Genomic DNA, 18,974 nt, shown 5'->3' with positions numbered 1-18,974 from the left:
AGTAAATGACACAGGCCCTGCAGCCAGTAAATGCCAAGCCCATGTTCGAACCCAGCTTATTTGAATCCATGGCTGAGTTAGTTCAAGAGCTCCCAGAAGCACACACCAAAATAAGTTTAAAAGTGCAAAGATTTTATATAGGGAAATGCCTATGGAGGAATGGAGAAAAAGTCAGGAAAGGATGGGAGAGATGTCAGACCGTTATACAGGTCACTCACTACAGAAGTAGAGAAGAGAGGAAATGGGCTAGATGGAAGTGACTTAGACACAGGACAGTCCAAGGAAGGTTTGCCAGGGCTGTCAGGGTCCTCAGGCCAAAACTGCCATCAGAGGAGCCCCTGTCTCCTAAGACTGGGCCTCCCTTTGTCTCCCTGCTGTGCTCAGTCATTGACCAGAAGCAGCCAGTGGGAAGTGTGCATCAAAGCAAGCACAGCTCTGGGTTTCAGATCACAACATCTGCAGCCGTGGTCGCAGGCCTGTAGCTGCAGGTCTGCATGGCGCATGCTCAAGACCACCAACAGATCCTTAAAATCTGGGCTATACTGTTCACTAGTCTAAAGCAAGGGGGAAAGGTAGAAGAAAAACCAGAAAGAACAGTCCTGCAGTTAAGTTCTAAGACTGAGTGTAGTAAAGAGGATGTAGTATGATAGTGAATCCAGTATAAAACAGATTCTATAAATCCTTGCACATTTTTCCCAGTGAGAATTAGGATTTTAGAAGACTTCTCTTTGTAAGTCCATATAATTAATAAACGAAGGTAATATACAGTTGCTTGGATATATCTCAGACAGATCTGAAACGTGGACTCACAAGGGTTTGACACACCTGAGAAACTTTTCCTGGGAACCTGCCCACTAGGCCCTCAGGACAGTGCCGGGGATACCCACAGTTACTGTGTCTAGTAAGCAGTCAGGCACAGAACCAGAGGCTCCCAAGCAGCTGGGAAAGGTAAGAAGGGTCTAAAAACCGGTAAAGGCAAATGGCTGTTGAAAAACCTGTTGGGATCTTCACCCCATCAGATGGTAATACCTATACCGGACAGTCTTTGGGGGCTTTGGAAGCCAGGAGAAGCTTGTTCCTCTAACAGGGAGATTGTTCTCCCATCTTTTGCATTTCACAACTATCTAAAAATAGTAAGTTGTATTCTTTGTGTACACATACAAATATTATATCTTTTAAATCAGTCTACTGGCATTTTCCAGTCAACTACTTTCACCATGTAACACTTGAACTGTGAATGCTTATATGTATTTACCAGTTTAATTGAGATAAGAAAATTCCGAGGTTACACAAGAAATGTCCATGTAGTTAGATACTGCAGAAGCCCCCATTTTCTTCTACCTGGCTTACTGTAACATTTACCAGTTATTCCTAGTCCAGCCTCAGTCCCACTACAATCTATCCTCAACACTGTTGCCAGATGAATCTAGAGCAGCAACATACCATGAAAACTAAAAGCACAAGTGTTTGAATTTCAAGCTTTTTTGATCACTTGTGTGACTAGGTAAGTCACAAAAATCTGACACTCAATTTCCTAATATATGAATTGCAAACAAGATGGTTCTTCCAGTTACCGGTTTAAGGTCTTTCAGCTCGAAATTTACTTTTCATTGCCTGTTACTGGACCCTAATTGTTTCCCCTTTGCCGGTGGGCATGGTTAAACTTTAACAATAGAGGCGCGAGAGGGACACTAGAGATGGGAGGGGTTTCTCTTCCTGGTTCGGCTGTGCCTCTCCCCGCAGGTTCCTGCAGCACACACGGCTTGGATGCGCAGTTCCTGCTTTGCGTGGCAGCCTGATAGCACATTTTTGGCAAGCAGCACTCCGCATCTCTCCATGAGCAGCTTCCTTGGGCACTCACTCACTCGAGCAGCTGTGCAGGGATTGCGATCATCCGCACTTCCCCGGGAACAGCTTTCCCCTTGGCTTTACCTGGAGTTCTGAAGCTCAGCCCTTCCCTACACAGCTGCAGCATTACCCAAAAGAAGGGTTCTCAGTGAGTCCTGCTCGAGACACCTCAACCAACTTTGCCATCCATTGTGCCATGGCGCGCCCCTTCCAACAACGTTTGGATCTCAGTCCCTTGGGAAGAAATCATCCAAGTTTGTCTCTCTCTTGGATGCTGGGTGTCAGCCCCAGCTAGGAGTAGAGGTTTCTTCCTATATTTGCTATTCTAAAATTCTTTAGTTTTCTTTTCCCCTTACTAGCCAATCCCATATTACAGTCAGTAACTCTTTACATTTAACTTTCCCTGTTTAAATTACTGTGTGATTTCTGTCTCCTAATTGGAATTTCATTAATACTACAGTATAAACCATTGCCATAGGAGTGTTAATTGAAATGAAAGATGTAAATCACAAAGCACAGTAACATGCTAATGGCAAAAGTGCTTAGTAGATTGTAAATGTTAACATTATTAATGGAATTTAATCCTGACAATAATTCCTAATCAGCCAAATCGGAGAACCCACCATTCAGCAAACATACTTGCATGTCTTATCTCTATGTCTTTGCTTATGCTGATACCTCTGCTTAGATTGCCTTTGAACCAATCCTTCAAGATTCAGAACCACTGGGAAAATAATAGAATTCTAGCCTACGGTTATTCAGCCCAAGCACAAGGGAAACTTGATTCCAGAGCAAATGCTCTTGGTGACAAAAAATCCATCTCAATCCAACACACATTGTTTTAGCATTTTCTGTATGCTAAGCATTATGCTCTTCATAACAGATACCAAAGACTAAGATAGCTTTCTGCCCTCAAGTCACTTACATCCCATTAGTATATATAGAATTGATGACAAAGAGCTATACTATAATTCCAATGGGGTTACAAATTAATTTGCACTGCACTTAAATGCATGCAGAAGATGTATCTTCTTTTATCTATTACTGATCCTACTTTCTAAGTAGTAGGATAAACAAAAATATTAAATTTGCCCAACAACACACCCTCTCACTATGTACAAAAATAAACTTGAAATGGCTTAAAGACTTAAACATAAGACATGACACCATAAAACTCCCAGAAGAGATCATAGGCAAAATGTTCTCTGACATAAATCGGACCAATGTTTTCTTAGTCTCCCAAGGTAATAAAATAAAAATAAAAATAAACAAATGGGACCTAATCAAACTTAAAAGCTTTTGCACAACAAAGGAAACCATAAGCAAAACAAAAAGACAACCCACAGGATGGGAGAAAATATTTGCAAACAATACAACCGACAAGGGCTTAATTTCTAAAATATACAAACAGCTCATACAACTAAACAACAAAAAACCAAAAAACCCAATCCAAAAATGGGCAGAAGACCAGAAGAGACATTTCTCCAAGAAGAAATACCGATGACCAATAGGCACATAAAAAGATGCTCAACATTGCTAATTATTAGAGAAACGCAACTCAAAACTACAATAAGGTACAACCTCACACCATGTCAGAATGGCCATCATTAAGAAGTCTACAAATAAATTCTGGAGAAGGTGTAGAGAAAAGGGGACCCTCCTACACTGTTGGTGGGGGGAATGTAAGTCAGTGCAGCCACTGTGGAAAACAGTATGGAGGTTCCTCAGAAAACTAAAAATGGAATTACCATATGATCCAGCAATTTCACTCCTGGGCATACATTCAGACAAAACTATAATTCAAAAATACACATGCACCACTATGTTCATAGCAGCACTATTCACAACAGCCAAGACATGGAAACAACTTAAATGTCCATCGACAGATGAATGGATAAAGAAGATGTGGTACCTATATACAATGGAATACTACTCAGCCATTAAAAAGAACGATATAATGCCATTTTCAGCAACATGGATGCAACTAGAGATTACTGAACTAAGTGACGTCAGAAAGAGAAAGACAAATACCATATGATATCACTTATATGTGGAATCTAAAATATGACACAAAATGAACCTATGTATAAGCAGAAACAGAATCGTGGACATAGAGAACAGACTGGTGGTTGCTAAGGGAGAGGGGGGTGGAGGAGGGATGAAGTGGGAGGTTGAGGATAGCAGATGTAAGCTTTTATATATAGAATGGATAAACAAAAAGGTCCTAGTGCATAGCACAGAGAACTATATTCAATATCCTATGATAAACCACAATGGAAAAGTATATTTTAAAAAGAATGTGTATATATGTATCAATGAATCACTTCGCTGTACAGCAGAAATTAACACATTGTAAATCAGCTATACTTCAATTTTTAAAAAATTTATAAACTTGCCCAACATAGTAAAATGTTTCTAACAGTCTCTTTTAATATGCAGCTTCTTGTCTGTCTAAATAATACTCCACATTCTATATTCACTCTACTCTGAGAAGGTGTCTAGGTTTGATAAAGATAGTTTGACTTCACAGCATCAGCAGAAAGAAAACATCCTTGCCTTGTGCTGGCTGGGGTTTCCGAGGCATCACTGCCTGAGTTGCCATCCTTGGGCAACAGGATGGTTCCTGCTATTCAATGTCTGCCTGGAGTAGCTCGTGATTTTTTTCTCTGTCAAGCTGGTTGGGCCTCGGTGAGACCTTACATCTGACTGACTGGACCTCACCTTGGGACTCCTGCTGGTGCTGTAAACATACTCCAATTCTCTTCTCTGTTTTGCACCATGGGGTCCTAGGCTTGGTCTATGAGACAGCCTGTGCTGTGGGCACATCTTGGCTCTGATCCACAGCATACACCCAGAGGCTCAATTACCTTCAGTATCCCCCCTGATGTGGGACAAGGAGGAGATGCTGGTGCCTCATAACCAAAGAGAACCCAGGGCAACTCATGAATGCTGACTAGGTCATTATTGACTACAGCCGTCTGTTCTCTACAGGACTGCTGGGGCCTATTCCAGACCACAGAATGCTACCAGTCGTCCTTGCAAGAGTCCCAAATGGGAAGAGTAGCCAAAGTGGCTCCCACTTCGGTGTCCTGCTGTGACACCTGAAGTACCTTCTGTTCTAGGGTTTTATTAGGACTCACACATCTCAACCAGGTATCTCTTACCTCTGCTCCCTTTTGTCTGCCTAATTCCCTGGGGCCAGGAGAAGCAGATTTTTTTTTCCTACTTCTTCTTTAACAGTGATTTCATCTATATTGTATTTTTCCTTTCTCAGCTCATTTCACATGGCAAAGCCTATGGCAGCAGAGAAACTGGCTTCCTAATAAAGACATTTTAAAAGTTTGACCTATTACATCCCTTTCGTTTTTCAAGATAGTTCAATTATACAATTCCCTTCACAATATTCCCTGAAAACTATAAAACTTCTTGGTACTCCTTGTTCTCCTTAGAGAAGGAGATGTCATAAATGGCATCCAAATACTCTTTTCCTTCCTGAGGGCCTATCTCTCTGGTTCAACCACAGTCCCACATCTGGCACTAACTCATGATACTGCTCTGACTTTGTGTGTTTGCATGTGCAAAAGACATTTAACGTGACTTTTGAGCCAGAAATTGATTTCGCAACCTGTGTTCCCCTCTTAATGTTCTGCTAGCCGCGGCATCTTCATTTCTCTGTCGGGACTACATGCACAGGCAGAAAGTAGCTTGGACACAGGATCTAAAAGAAATGTGTTTCCAATAGTTAAAAATACTGTAGCCCCACTTCAGAGACGTACAAATAGTGGTACTTGACTCCAACACAACCCCCAGGAGAAGTCTCACCAAACTGCAAAAGGATATGATCTAAAAGGACTCTGAAAGACCAAAAGGAGGTATTGAATTAACTTGGGAGGAAGGGGGACTGTCCTGAACTCATGTCTTGGTTATCTCTGTATTCCTCATAACACCTCACAGAGCTCCTCTTGTATTGTAGCAACAGTAAGTATTTCTTGAACTGAACTTAACGGAACTGATATGTCATGCTCAGTTTCATACTGAAAAGGTAGAAATTAAAATCATTCACATTTCCCTTGGTGATATAAAAGCATCTGCCTCTGCAAAAAAAACCTCATGAAATTTCAGGCAGAATGTGAAGTGTTTTGGAAAGCTGGGCTTATTTTTATTTCTACTAAAAATGAATGCACTTAAATCTAAAAGGCCTAAGTGGCCGCCACTATGGTTTCTACACCCCATTTCATAAACATTTGCATGAACTATTGCTTTTGTTTGCTTTCTGCTGAAGGGTGTCTGTTATTTCTCTGACTGGAAAAAGAGAAGAGAAGACATTGTTGCATGTACAGTTCAAAACAGCCTTCTTCCCTGACTGATTCTGTAGTCAAAACAAGCATATCGCTGCAGGTGGTTGTGAATCTGAAACTCAGCTTAAGGGAGAGAAATCAATGATTCACTTTAAGGAAAAATAACTAGCTTTAGGCAAAAAAGTAACATTCAGGACAACAAATGAAAGCTGTATATATCATGTTCTGAAATTGTTTCAGTGACTCAACAAAGAGCTGAGAAATTCAACACTGTTTCAGTCTTGCCTTTTTTTTTTTTTTAAGAGTTATGGACACATAAATTCATCTACGCTTTCATCTAAGATTCCTTTGTCTGATGCAGTGTTGTAAACTTAGCAGAAAAGTGAAATACCCTTAGAAAAGCAATTTATTCAAAATTCTGCCATACTTGTCAGAACAGACTGTCTATATGGGAACCCAACAGGCAGGATTTAAATATATCAGTTACGCACCACAGAGATAGACTGAGCTGATTAGAGAGATCCTAAAATGGTCTTTGGAATAATTTAATTCACATATTCAGGTACAATTTTGAAATACATGTAAAGAAGTCAGTAGAACCACATGTTTACTTTGGCGTAGACTGCAATCATGTCTGGCAATAAATGCAGAAGCACACATTGGTTTTCACAGTGTGAAGAACATATTACAAATGGTATGAATTAGGTGTAAGAGAAGACAATATAGATTTTTCTCTTCATTTGGACTATCTTGAGTATGACTGTGCTATAACTGGCAAAAATCCAAAATTAGGCAGAATTTCTTGATGAGGCTAAGGACAAAGGGGCACTCGCACATTGCTGGAGGGGATGCAAAATGATACAACCCTTATGGAAGGGAGCTAGCCAATATCTAGCAAATCCATAAATGCTCTAACTTTCAGTATAGCAATCTCTCTCCTAGAAAACCACCCTAGGATACCATGGAAAAAATTAGAAAGATATACTCAAGTGTCTGTCAGTTAGACCATTATAGTTTACAATAACAAAACACTGGAAATAACCATTAATAGAACTTGAAAAAAGTATTTCATATCCATACAATAAAATATACAGTTCTGTAAAAGTAATAAATAATAACTAGTATGTATAGCTATGGAGTGATCCCCAGTATATGTTCCTAAGTGAAAAAGCAATGAGGGAAAGTATTCTGTCATTTATCTAAAACTAGTATTGTTATAACTCCGCTAGTACTATGTTTTTAAAATGAAAAACTAACTCATAAATATTTTAAAATCCATAAATTTAGAATAATTTTTTAAAAGAACCTCACTGATCACATATGGTAGATATTATAAAATTAACGCAGTATTTTTAAAAACTGGATAAAGGAAAAATATTAAGCATTAATCTGGGTTTTGTATATGAACTGTACCTCAGAGTAACAAAATAGCTGATAACGGAAATTTTCTCTTCATAAAGGTGTTGTAGCTAATAAGTAAAGAAAGATGAGTAGAATTAGAATATTATGATTTTGCAACCCTTGATGATATAAAAATTTATATCTAGGAAAAGAGAAAAACCACACAATAGGTCCTTCTTCATATAAATATTCAATATAACCTATGAAGAAATCTTTAAAAATAAAGACCTCTACCTGATCAAGCCTCAAGCCTTCAACAACCACTTTATAGAACATATAGAGACAGCATAACGTCTTAACACAAGAGGGATGCAATCAGACTGTGGAAAATTCTACCAAACAATCCTGTTATTTCAAGAACTAAATTGCAAAAATAAATAACATTTTTAAAAGGAGAAGGAAGAGAGCTTTAGGCTAAAATAGAAAAATTACATGAACCAATTTCAGTGCATTGGCCTTATTTCAATCATAATTCAAGCAAAGTGAAAAAAATGAGGCAGCAGAATTAGAGCCCTGTATATTTACTAATATTAAGGAATTATAGTTTTTAAATGTGATGGTAGTATTGTTGGTAATTTCATTAATAATTTTTGACTTTTACATCTAAGTAATATGAGTATTTTCTTTGAAATAAAATGGGGTGAGAGACAGTGGGAAGGAGGGTAGATAAATAAGATTGGACAAAAGAGTTGATAATTGTTTAAAATGAGCGATGGGCACATCAGAGCTCATTAGACTAGTATGTCTAGTTTTGTATGTGTTTGAAAGTTTAGTAAGAGAAAAATTAATGTTGATATAAATGATGAACTCTGTGATCTGGACAAGTTAACAGTCCAGAACTTCCCTGAACAGCACCTGTAAGAGGAGGTATCATTTTCACAGGGTGGTTATTTAGTAGGTAACCAGTTAATGCTGACTTTCTTTACATCTTAACAAGAGTCCACTAAACCCTTTGGCATCTGACATAAAACGATATACTTCTGCAGGTTAAGTAAAATGTCAACATTACCTGTTATATTAATAGAAAAACAGAAGCCTAGAAACTTAAGCACATTTGTTGCGGTCACTTACGACAAGAGTCAACATTAAATCTCAAATCCAAGTATGATTTTATAATAAAAATTTTAAACATCACAGTTTACTTTAAAATTACCTAAACTTCAGAGTTTTGCTCTACTTCATGTAAAAACAAAACAAACAAATAAAGACAAGAAATAAGCACCATAGGTAGTAATAGATTTACTTGATTCATTTAAGCGATATTATTTTACAAAGTACATACTTGTACCTCTGAGATTTACCTGAGAGTTATTATACACATTAAAGCTGTATATGAGGCACAACATTTTTTAAGCTTTACTCCTATAGGAGAAAAGGTACTGAATGCATCTTTAAAAACAACATGCAAAGTTAGTTCACTATACCAACTCTGGAGAAGTATAACCCTGGTTCCTATTTAAAGGGGTTGGAACTGTCAGAAATAAACTTTTTTATGGGCATGGGGACAACAGCAAGGCAGGTTGTGGTTCACCTTGTGACATTTTCACAGTGGCTCATCATAATTGCAGATGTAAAAGGTGCTTGGTCAGTTAATTCCATAAATTATTGGCAGAAATGCCAAAAAAATTCTTCCTGTCCCTACCTCAAATGACCTGATGCAGCATGATATTCTGTATTTTCCATCTATCGTTTTGATAGACAGTCACAAATTTTGTTTTAAATGAATATCTTTCTAATTTTCTGCAAGCCACACACACACCCTACTCCATCCTCCAAGAACAAAAAGAATCACCGTTCCAAGATTTTTTTAAGATAATAGAAAATAATAATAGCCAAAAAAATGATGCTTATTCCATTTGTACTGCCGAAACTACTTGGGAAATGGGCCATGTAGCAGTAATGGCATTTTGGTTTGCTACTTGTAGGACAATCTGAATTTTTGAGAATTCTTTGTTTTTCCCTCTTTGCACTCTTCACATAGGTCTCTACCGTAGAAAGCAGTTGCTTTAGGTTTCCTAGTTTAGGAGAGAAATGGGATAGACTATTTTTAGGAAGATTTGGCAGCCTATGGGAAAAAACAAGAGTAAGAAGCAGATAGTAGATCTGAGCTGGGCAGGACAGGAGTCAAATTAAAAGTTGGAGTGTAACCAACTATACCCCAAATTTTCTGCTTCTCATTTCCAGACAAGTAAGAAGCAATACCTTGTTGAAGTCCATCTAAGGCTGGAGCAGTAAGCCAGTAACTAGACTGGGTGCAGAGGCATCTATGAGTGACATATCCAGTGACCTTTTTGCCTAAAACAGCTGGCAAAGAGCTGTTACAGTTGTGAAGTCAGGTCTATTATGGATTTTTTTTCCAGTTTTCCTTATTCCCAGTCTCAAGTTGAAAATGTAGTTCTTACCATAAAGAATGGAAAGAAGGAAGAATGTCAAGGAAGGAAGGAAGGAAGGAAGGAGGGAAGGGAGGGAGGGAGGGAGGAAAAAAAGAAAAAACCTGTAGAGAAATGTGAATGAATATAGACACAGTCTTTATGGGAGAAATATGGAAACAAAGGCAGAAGAAAAATACATAATCCCAGATAGACCTATTAAACTTATAAACACTAGGCTTACTACGGTATTAGGGCACACTGTGTTATGTGTTTAATATACATTGTATTTTTAATCTTCCCAGTAAATTGGTGGATTAAGTCCTAATTTTATTCCCATGTTTTTGGGAACATGCAACAAATTCACAGTGATTCCAGAATTTAAAACAAAGCTGTCTGCCTCCCAAGCTGACAACTAAATCACTCATTATGGAATTTACTAAAGGCAGTCATTAATTCATGATGTTTAAGATCTCTAATGATATGACAAAAGTTTCTGTAAAGCCAAGAGAGCTACTAAATTTAACATAGAAATAAAGAATCATCTTTAAAATTACATATAAAAATGAGACATAAATTTGTTAAAATATTAATAGTTGTTGCTGTGGGTGGTGATTTGAAGGCTGCTTTTTTTTCTTCCTTGTTTATATTTTCCATCATTTTAAAAAATGTTCTACAATGACAAACCTTACTTTTATAATTAGGGAAAAAATGTGCAGTAATTGGTCCAATGCCTCCAAATTATATTCACTCAGACCAATATTAATTGATGCAATGCTACTTCTCAAAAACTTAAATTTATTAAAGATCACTACTTATTTTATCCAAAGTCTAGTCAATTTCTCTTACAAGGCTTTTGGTTTAAATATTATAAAAATTAATTCCCAAATCTATACTGTTCCTTCGTCTCCTCAAAGAATCTCTTATTCTCGTCTGGAAATTTCCTCTTCTTAAATTCAACATGTCTAAAATCTAAATTAACATCTTTTTAAAACCAATGTCATCATCTCTCTTGATTTCCCCTTTAAAACATTAAAAAGCATTTTCCTAATGCTTTAGGCAAAACCCTTGGGACAACTTTAAAGGAACAACTTTATTCCTTACACTCTATCAGTCTCTATCTAATCCTTACGGAGGCTTCCTTTGAAATATTTGCCACCTGTATCCCTGCCTTTTCATTCTAAATGGTGCCATTCTGTTTCAGGTCCTTGTCAAGTTGGCCTCAGGTATGCACTAGACACATTTCCTACACAGTTCTCAAAATTATGTGAAAGCACTGCCTTCACTATGTCATTCCTGTGCTTTCCAATGGTCAATACTCCCAAGTGCCTATCAACTCCTCACCCAGGGTTTAAGCCCCACCTCCTGCCCCAACCTATTGTAATCAAGTTTTTGGTTTCAAATTCTACTACTTGTTTCCTTCATTCCAGCTGAACTCTGGTTTCCCATTCTCCATGCATTTTACACCCCTCTGGTCAGGTAAGTCCTATCTGTTCCTTACAGCCTAATTCACACTTCAGCTTCTCTAAGCTCTCACCAACATGAAACCTTCTTAGACACTATAGATAACAATGCTTCTTCCAAAGAAATCTAAGCAACTGAAGAGGGTATTGTTCACAGTATCAAGACACAGGAAGAGGATTTTGTTATTCCTTTTTAACATATGGAGAGGCTGAAACATACTAAATGATTTCAGCAAGCTACATAAAAGGCCAGGGTCTATATTGTAATAAAGAAATATATTGAAAAATACTAAACTGGTATGAGTGGCCTTTTTGTAACGGAGAAGTCAGACCCATCTTAGGAAATGTTTCATCAAGACATCTGTTTCAGATAAATATGTTCTTCTCAGCAAGGAAAGTGTTGAAATCCAAATGTTTCATCAAGGATTAATGAAAACAATGGGTATTATTTTAAGTTCCTTTCTCCACAGGTTTAGCTTAAAGACACCATGAAAGATGACAGATACTCTATTTCAGAAACATGTGTATCTCTAACACTTGCTCGTTTCAGTCACTGCTTTGATATACTCCTCAGCACAAAGAATACAACAGAGGTGTAATATATAGGGGAGAAATAATTCATATGGTGGCTTTATGGAACACAGCTTGCATCAGAGGTAAAGATAGAAAACTAAGCCCAGTGGTCTCTAGCCTCTGCTTTTCTCCATGGTCATGAACTTAAGTCAGAGTAGGTGTATTTTTATTTTCACTCTTATTAATAAAATAACAAAGCTCAACTCTTATTTTATCTTTCATCTTCCATAGGAAAATGCTCACTCTTCTGTTTGTAGGCAAGTTATTTGTTATTCTTTGCCTCATTGATTCCAGCAATGAATTTCAGTTTAAATAGTTGGGGGTGTTGGTTAGGGTTCTAGGACCCTTAAGTCATCAGATACATTTTAGAAAGTAGTGAATATTGAATTACTTTAGTAACTTTCATTTTCAAAATGTAACACCATGCCATATTTTCCTGCTTTTTGCCTAATACCTTCTTTTATTTTGTGGTTCTATTTTCTATTAGAAAAATGAAGGCAGACAGAGTTAGCATGAGTCAAGAATAAAGAATTATCAAATCTTACCATTAAAATTATATACTTATTATCTCAGCAAGATTCCACATTATTTCCAAGGAAATATTTAGTCCTCTTTATAACATAAAATATTTCAGACTATGAATTTCTAAAAAAGTTAAAGAGAAGTTATCTTCCTTTGCCCCAGCTATCAAACCAAATGTACATATTTCCCAATAAAGAAAGAATTTTTTAAAAAAGGATATCAATAGTGAAATTATTCTTACTAAAAAATATTGAAAAACAAAGTATTTAGGCACTACATAAAATCAGATATATATGTGATCATCTAATTTGAACACATTATTTTCTAATTTTTCAGCAACAATTTTAACCATAAATGAAATATAAGACAGTCAAAGTGTGTTTTGATATCTCTAGTCTTCATAAAATCCCTCAATAAGTTTGTTCAATCTTACCTCATTTATTTAAAACAATTAAAATTATTTTGTTATTTAATTAAATAATTAACAATGGCCACATGTAATAAGTCTGATGAAATAGTATACAACGTATTTTAAGAACCTTTACTTTCCTGCCCACCATAAATGCACCTTCCAAGAAATTCTATTATCTTCAGGAGTAGAGCAAGGATCATTTGGTGGGCCTGAGGTCTCATTACCACAGTCAATTCTTGGGTTGCCCTAATCAGCAGAATGTTGGAAGCTCACAGTACAGATGAGGTAGCCACAGAGGACAGAAGCATCTGGGAGCCAGGAAGGATGCACTGATAGCAGACGTGCAGGGGGAAAGCTTTGGCAGAGACACAGGCATCCCCAGTGGCCTCACAAAGTGAGTACTGAGGTTTTAGACACACCTCCTATTTGAGGCTCTGATTATTTACCCTTGGGTCCTCTTCTTGTTTTCCTCATTTGGTTCATTTTCTGTCACTTTTCATGTTGGGATGCTTGGAAGTGTTTCTTGTGAAAGGTATTTGAAAAGTGTAAGAATTATATGTAGAAGACTTTCAGCTCCTCACAGGAAAAGTGCCATAAACTCTAATATCAATACATAAATAATAAATCAACTCAACAGATGTTGACTTTTTCTTGTCAGACAGTGACTTTAAACTCCTGATTCAGAATCTGTGACAGAATAAATGAACTAAAAGTGAATCTCAATTTGTCTACCTTATCCAAGGACAAAAGATAAAAAGCTTAGATTAAACAAAATTGCCTATATCCTACCAAACAAGATGGGACAAGAAGCATCCTTCATATCTTCAAAGCAGACCTTGTAACAAAACATAACACTCAGAACAGGACTTTTTTAAGTTAAATATCCTGTTCATTAAACAGAAATTAATAAACCCAAACCATATGTTCTTAATTAGGTTCTGCAAATAATTTAACACACCTTTCTTTTTTTAAGGCAGCAGACACTGAATATTAGCCAAGACATATTAAAATCTAAGAGCACTTGAGATCACCTTGAAATTTCATTTCTAAAAAAGAAAAAAAAATCACTGTTTTCTGGCATTACAAGCAGAACATTATTCAAGAAGTAGACAATCTTTATGTCAAGAAATGGAACATAGCCCTCTGGAATTGTAAGTTCACTATCTACAGTTCTTGGAAAATTATCCTCATTGCCTATGTTTCTACTTTTAGCATTATAGTGCAAATACTTATTATTTAAATGTATCTACCCCTAAAAACTCCACAACTTAGATTATTATAAATTTTAAATATCATGTATAGGAAAGACTTTGAATCCCTGCTACTCATAGTGTGATGCCTGAACAGTAGCACAGGCATTACATTTGGAACCTATCAGATGCATAGATTTGACAGCCTCACACCCCAGATCTACTGAGTCAAAATCTGAATTTTGACAGAAATCCCCAAGTGATATATATGCACATTACAATTTGAGAAGCACTGATTTGGCCACTAGCACATAATTAGCCTTCTATGTCTATATTAACAGACAACCTTTTGGTGATTTCTTTTAATTATTTTTTTACAAATCTAATCCAATCCCCCAAATATACTCACTTAAAAGAATTACATGATGCCACTGAATGAATGGAAGGGATTGCTTTTGCAGGTTACATTTCATAGTAGAAATATATATATATTGAATGGAAGAAAATCTTAGAAAAACTATGAAATAGACCAAGTTTCCTTTCCGTGACCTAACCCTATGCTCACGAATGACAATTCCCTCACAAATGTCCATTTCCCTTTCAACCACAGTTTTCTCCCTATATTATTCTTCTATATTGTTTCTTCCTTTTCTTTGAGAGGATTACTTTTGCCAATATTTTGTCAAGCCTCTAAGTGTTTCAGTTTTTTTGTTTTGTTTTGTTTTTGCATGCACTTAATATCTAAAACAAGGTTTCCTTTCTATCCTCTGAGGGTTTTGTTTTTATTACATATGTAAGTTGCACACACACAAGACTCACAACAGATGTAAAGTGCTTAAAAATAACAATAGAAATATAAGCAGAATTGAGAGCCCAGAAATAAACCCATGCATATACTGTCAACTAATATTTAACAGGGGAGCCAAGAATACTCAATAGAGAAAAGACAGTCTCTTCAATAAATTGTGCTGGGGAAATGGGACACTCACATGTAAAAGAATGAAACTAGACCCCTATATTACACTACTCACAAAAATTAGCCTTAAATGAATGAACGACTTAAAGGTAAGACTGGAAACCATAAAACTCCTAGAAGAAAACATAGGAGAAAAGCTCCTTGACATGGGTCATGGCAATGATGTTTTGGATACGACACCAAAAGCACACGCAACAAAAGCAAAAATAAGTGGGGCTACATAGAACTAAAAAGTTACCACATAGCAAAAGAAACGATCAACAAAATGAAAAGTTAACCTATGGAATGGAAAAATATATTTACAAACTATATACCTGATTAGGGGCTAATCTCCAAAATATATAAAGAATTCATATAACTCAATAGCCCCCCCAAAAAAAGTCCAAAATAATCCAATTAAAAATAGGAAAAGCACCTGAATAGACATTTTTCCATAAAGAATATAAATGACCAACAGGTACATGAAAAGGTGTTCAACATCACTAATCGTTAAAGAAATGCAAATCAAGACTACAATGCGATATCACTTCACACCTGTTAGAATGGTTAACATAAAAAAGACAAGAGGTACCAAGTGTTGCTGAGGATATGGAGAAAAGAGAACCCTTGTAAACTGTTGGTGGGAATGTAAATTGGTACAGCCGCTATGGGAAACAGTATGGAGGTTTGTCAAAAAACTGAAAATAGAGTTACCGTATGATTCAGCAACTCTACTTCTGGAAGTATACTCAAAGGAAATGCAAACACTATGTTGAAGAAATATCTGTATCCCCATATTCACAGCAGCATTATCTATAATAGCTAAGACATGGAAACAACCTAAATGTCCACTGACAAATGAATGGATAAAGAAGTTGTTATCCAACTTCACGATGGAATATTACTCAGCCATCAAAAAGAAGGAAATCCTATCATTTGCAACAACGTGTATGGACCTTGAAAGCATCATGCTAAATGAAGTAAGTCAGACAGAGAAAGACAAATACTGCATGAATTCACTTATATGTGGACTCTAAAAAACAAAAGCAAAAAACCAAACTCATACAAGAGGTTATAAGAGGTGGGAGGTAGTGGGTAGGAGAACGGGATAAAGGTGAGCAAAAGGTACAAACTTTCAGAAAAAAAAAAATGAAACATAAGTACACCTATCACCCATTTTAAAATAATAAAGTCCCTGTGTGCTCCTCCCCAGGAAACCATATTTTAAAATTTATTATTTTGCTGCTTTTATCTTTAATTTTACAAAGATAACTATATCACTTAACAGTGTATCATTTGGTTTTGCATGATGTTATATAAATGTAGTCATTCTATTTTACTTGAGTTTTTGATTCAACATTATGTTCCAGCCATTTTATTTTGAAATAAACTGTAATAGATTGATTTTCATTGCCGTATAATAATCCTGTCTTCTTTCAATGGGCTTTGTGTTATTCCAAGTCTTTAGTTAATATTAACAGCACCATCACGAGCACACTTGTATGCGTTGCCTGGTGCACATGCAACACTTCTAGGACACATGCTTAAGAGTGGAGTTGCAGGGTTGTGGGGAATTCACATTGTTAGATAAATGTTCTCTAAGTTGGTTATTCAGAACACTCTAAGAACTATCCCTCTAAGAGCTACACTGTGGTCATCAGGGAAGAAAAAGCCTCAGGACACTCGGGTAATTGGGGGAGAAAGGTAGACATACATTAGAAAACATTAAAAAGGCTGGATGAAAGGGGTGCTGAAGACATACATTTAAAGACATCACTCCATTTGTCCAGGAAAACATTCAGCATCCATGAGAGAGGTTATACTGAAGAGCTATAAAGCGGGCCCTGTATTTGTCCAGAGTAGGAAAACATTAACTATCTCTTTGTAAGTTAAGTGTTCAACTTTTAGGATGTGTGACATGAATCACTCTGGTTTATGGAGTGGTAGCTTTCATCACACATTTATACCTATATACTTATTATGGTATAGACCTACCTCCCCAGTGACTGAAAGGGACCCTTGACAGAGATAGACAGGAAAGAGTGGCCTTCCCAATGAGCATAGGTTAATGCTAAAATATTTTTTAGATGTAGTATAAAGTATATAGTTGAAGTTGTTTAGCACTACATGTATATATTAGAAAATGTGTAACTAAAAAGACACGTTGAGATAGCATATGCTATCTGAAGGAGAAAATCTTGGGCCATCTAGAGAATAGGTATATTCCCATTAACATATTGCAGTACTAAATTAATTTGGAATGTCATCTTGCAGGAAGATGAGAGACCCCAAACTCCTGACGTTGTCCTGTACGGGACTGCATTATAAGCATCACAAAGAGAACAGCACACAGAATGAGAAACTGCTATAGTATGAAATGGAGTATCAGCTAAGCATTTGTTCTGTTATCTCCCTTTTGCGTACCTGAAAAAGTGGGTGGTTCCTGGATTAGGCCAGGAAAATGGGATTTAGGAGACCCAAGGATCCCTTCTACATGTGAGTGTAGAGTGTAAATACAGTGAGGAAGGAGCTTGGTGATGATGGTCTTTTGTAGATCAAGCAGTTAGTAGCCAGGAAATGGAACAGAGATGCCAATATACTGGTAATGGTCTGTGTATGAAGTGGATTTAGCTGGATGACCTCAAATACTACCTTTCTAACTATTTACATTGCATGGTTTAACAAATACAACCTTCCTGATTAGAAAATAATTCTTATAAATCTAATATACTGAACTTATAAATACTTGGAATTTAAAGTTATCTTACATGCTTCAAAACTAAGAAAAATTTAGTAAGATTTCACTTCAAAATCAAAGCCTAAACTGATTATTTACATCACTGTTGGGATCTTCAACACTGTAACTACAAGACCTTCTGAATGGATATACTCTCATTCTTTTATACTCTTAGGACCATATCACTCTTAAGGATACCTAATATTTTATCAAAGTGAGTTTTCTACATTTTGCTTATTTCTGTCTACCTCCACACCACACATATGTATGTGGGGAGGGAGGCTGTGTGTGCATTTTAACTGTTATTTCTCATGATTCAGAAAATACCATTTAATTAACAGTTATAGATTCTATTTTCTTCATTGATGCAATAAAATAGACCAGATGACTTTGTTTTAGAATGCTCTGTGATTCACAGAGTTTTAGATTTAATGTGTTTCAATAGACCTCAGCTATTTTTCTCCTTTTGATGCTCAAATTTTCACAACTTTGGCCTGAGAGAGTCCCATTAACATTCACTTCTGTGACCCTTTGACATGATGTCATTAATATTTAAAAGCCTCCTTGCTTTCAGGCACTGCATGATTTTCCAGTCTCAATTATAGATTCCTCCTCCTAATATCCTTATCTTCAAGGAAGTCTGGTTCACTTGAGCAGAAAAATACAATTAACAATGAGAATCTGGACTCTGAGGTGAACCATTTCAGTGAACAAAATCAGAAAAGACTGTTCTTTTTCTTACAAAGTCATACATCCATACTGAAAGTTCCAACTAAGTTCTAATAGCAAATAGTTTCCATTAAAAATTTTAATCCTATACTGTATTTGTATTTGTTTAACTCTAACACTGAAAAATTATTACATCTATTCAATTAAAAGTCATTACCTATTTGCTTTACCTGCAAACCCAAAAAATAAATCCAAAATTATATGACATTACAGCAAACATAAAATAATTGAATGAAGTTCAAAAATTTTCTACAGTTTCCTTTGTTCTTAGAAGATAGCTCACAAATGATATTTGATCAAATTACTTTGTTCTGGAGCTGCTTTCAACCTTTCATTCTATGTGGTTATGTAAGTATTATTTGATGGACAGTTTGGTTCCATTTTAGTTCACTTTCAATTTTTAAAATGTTGGCATTCTTCTAAGCTCCTAAAATATGGAGGCGCTCAACTATTAGTCTTTCCTTAGTAGCAGAAAAA

General features: G+C 36.3%; 1 pseudogene; it reads right to left on the bottom strand.

Moving 5' to 3' along the window:
• Positions 1-380: 380 nt before the first annotated feature.
• The window catches only part of LOC103009096 (60S ribosomal protein L19-like), a 67,531-nt pseudogene continuing 48,937 nt past the window's right edge, over positions 381-18,974 (bottom strand).

Source organism: Balaenoptera acutorostrata, chromosome 2 (assembly GCF_949987535.1).
Source record: "Balaenoptera acutorostrata chromosome 2, mBalAcu1.1, whole genome shotgun sequence".
Classification (NCBI taxonomy): domain Eukaryota; kingdom Metazoa; phylum Chordata; class Mammalia; order Artiodactyla; family Balaenopteridae; genus Balaenoptera; species Balaenoptera acutorostrata.
Note: the sequence above shows the minus strand (reverse complement) of the source record. Positions and strands in the feature narration are given on the sequence as shown.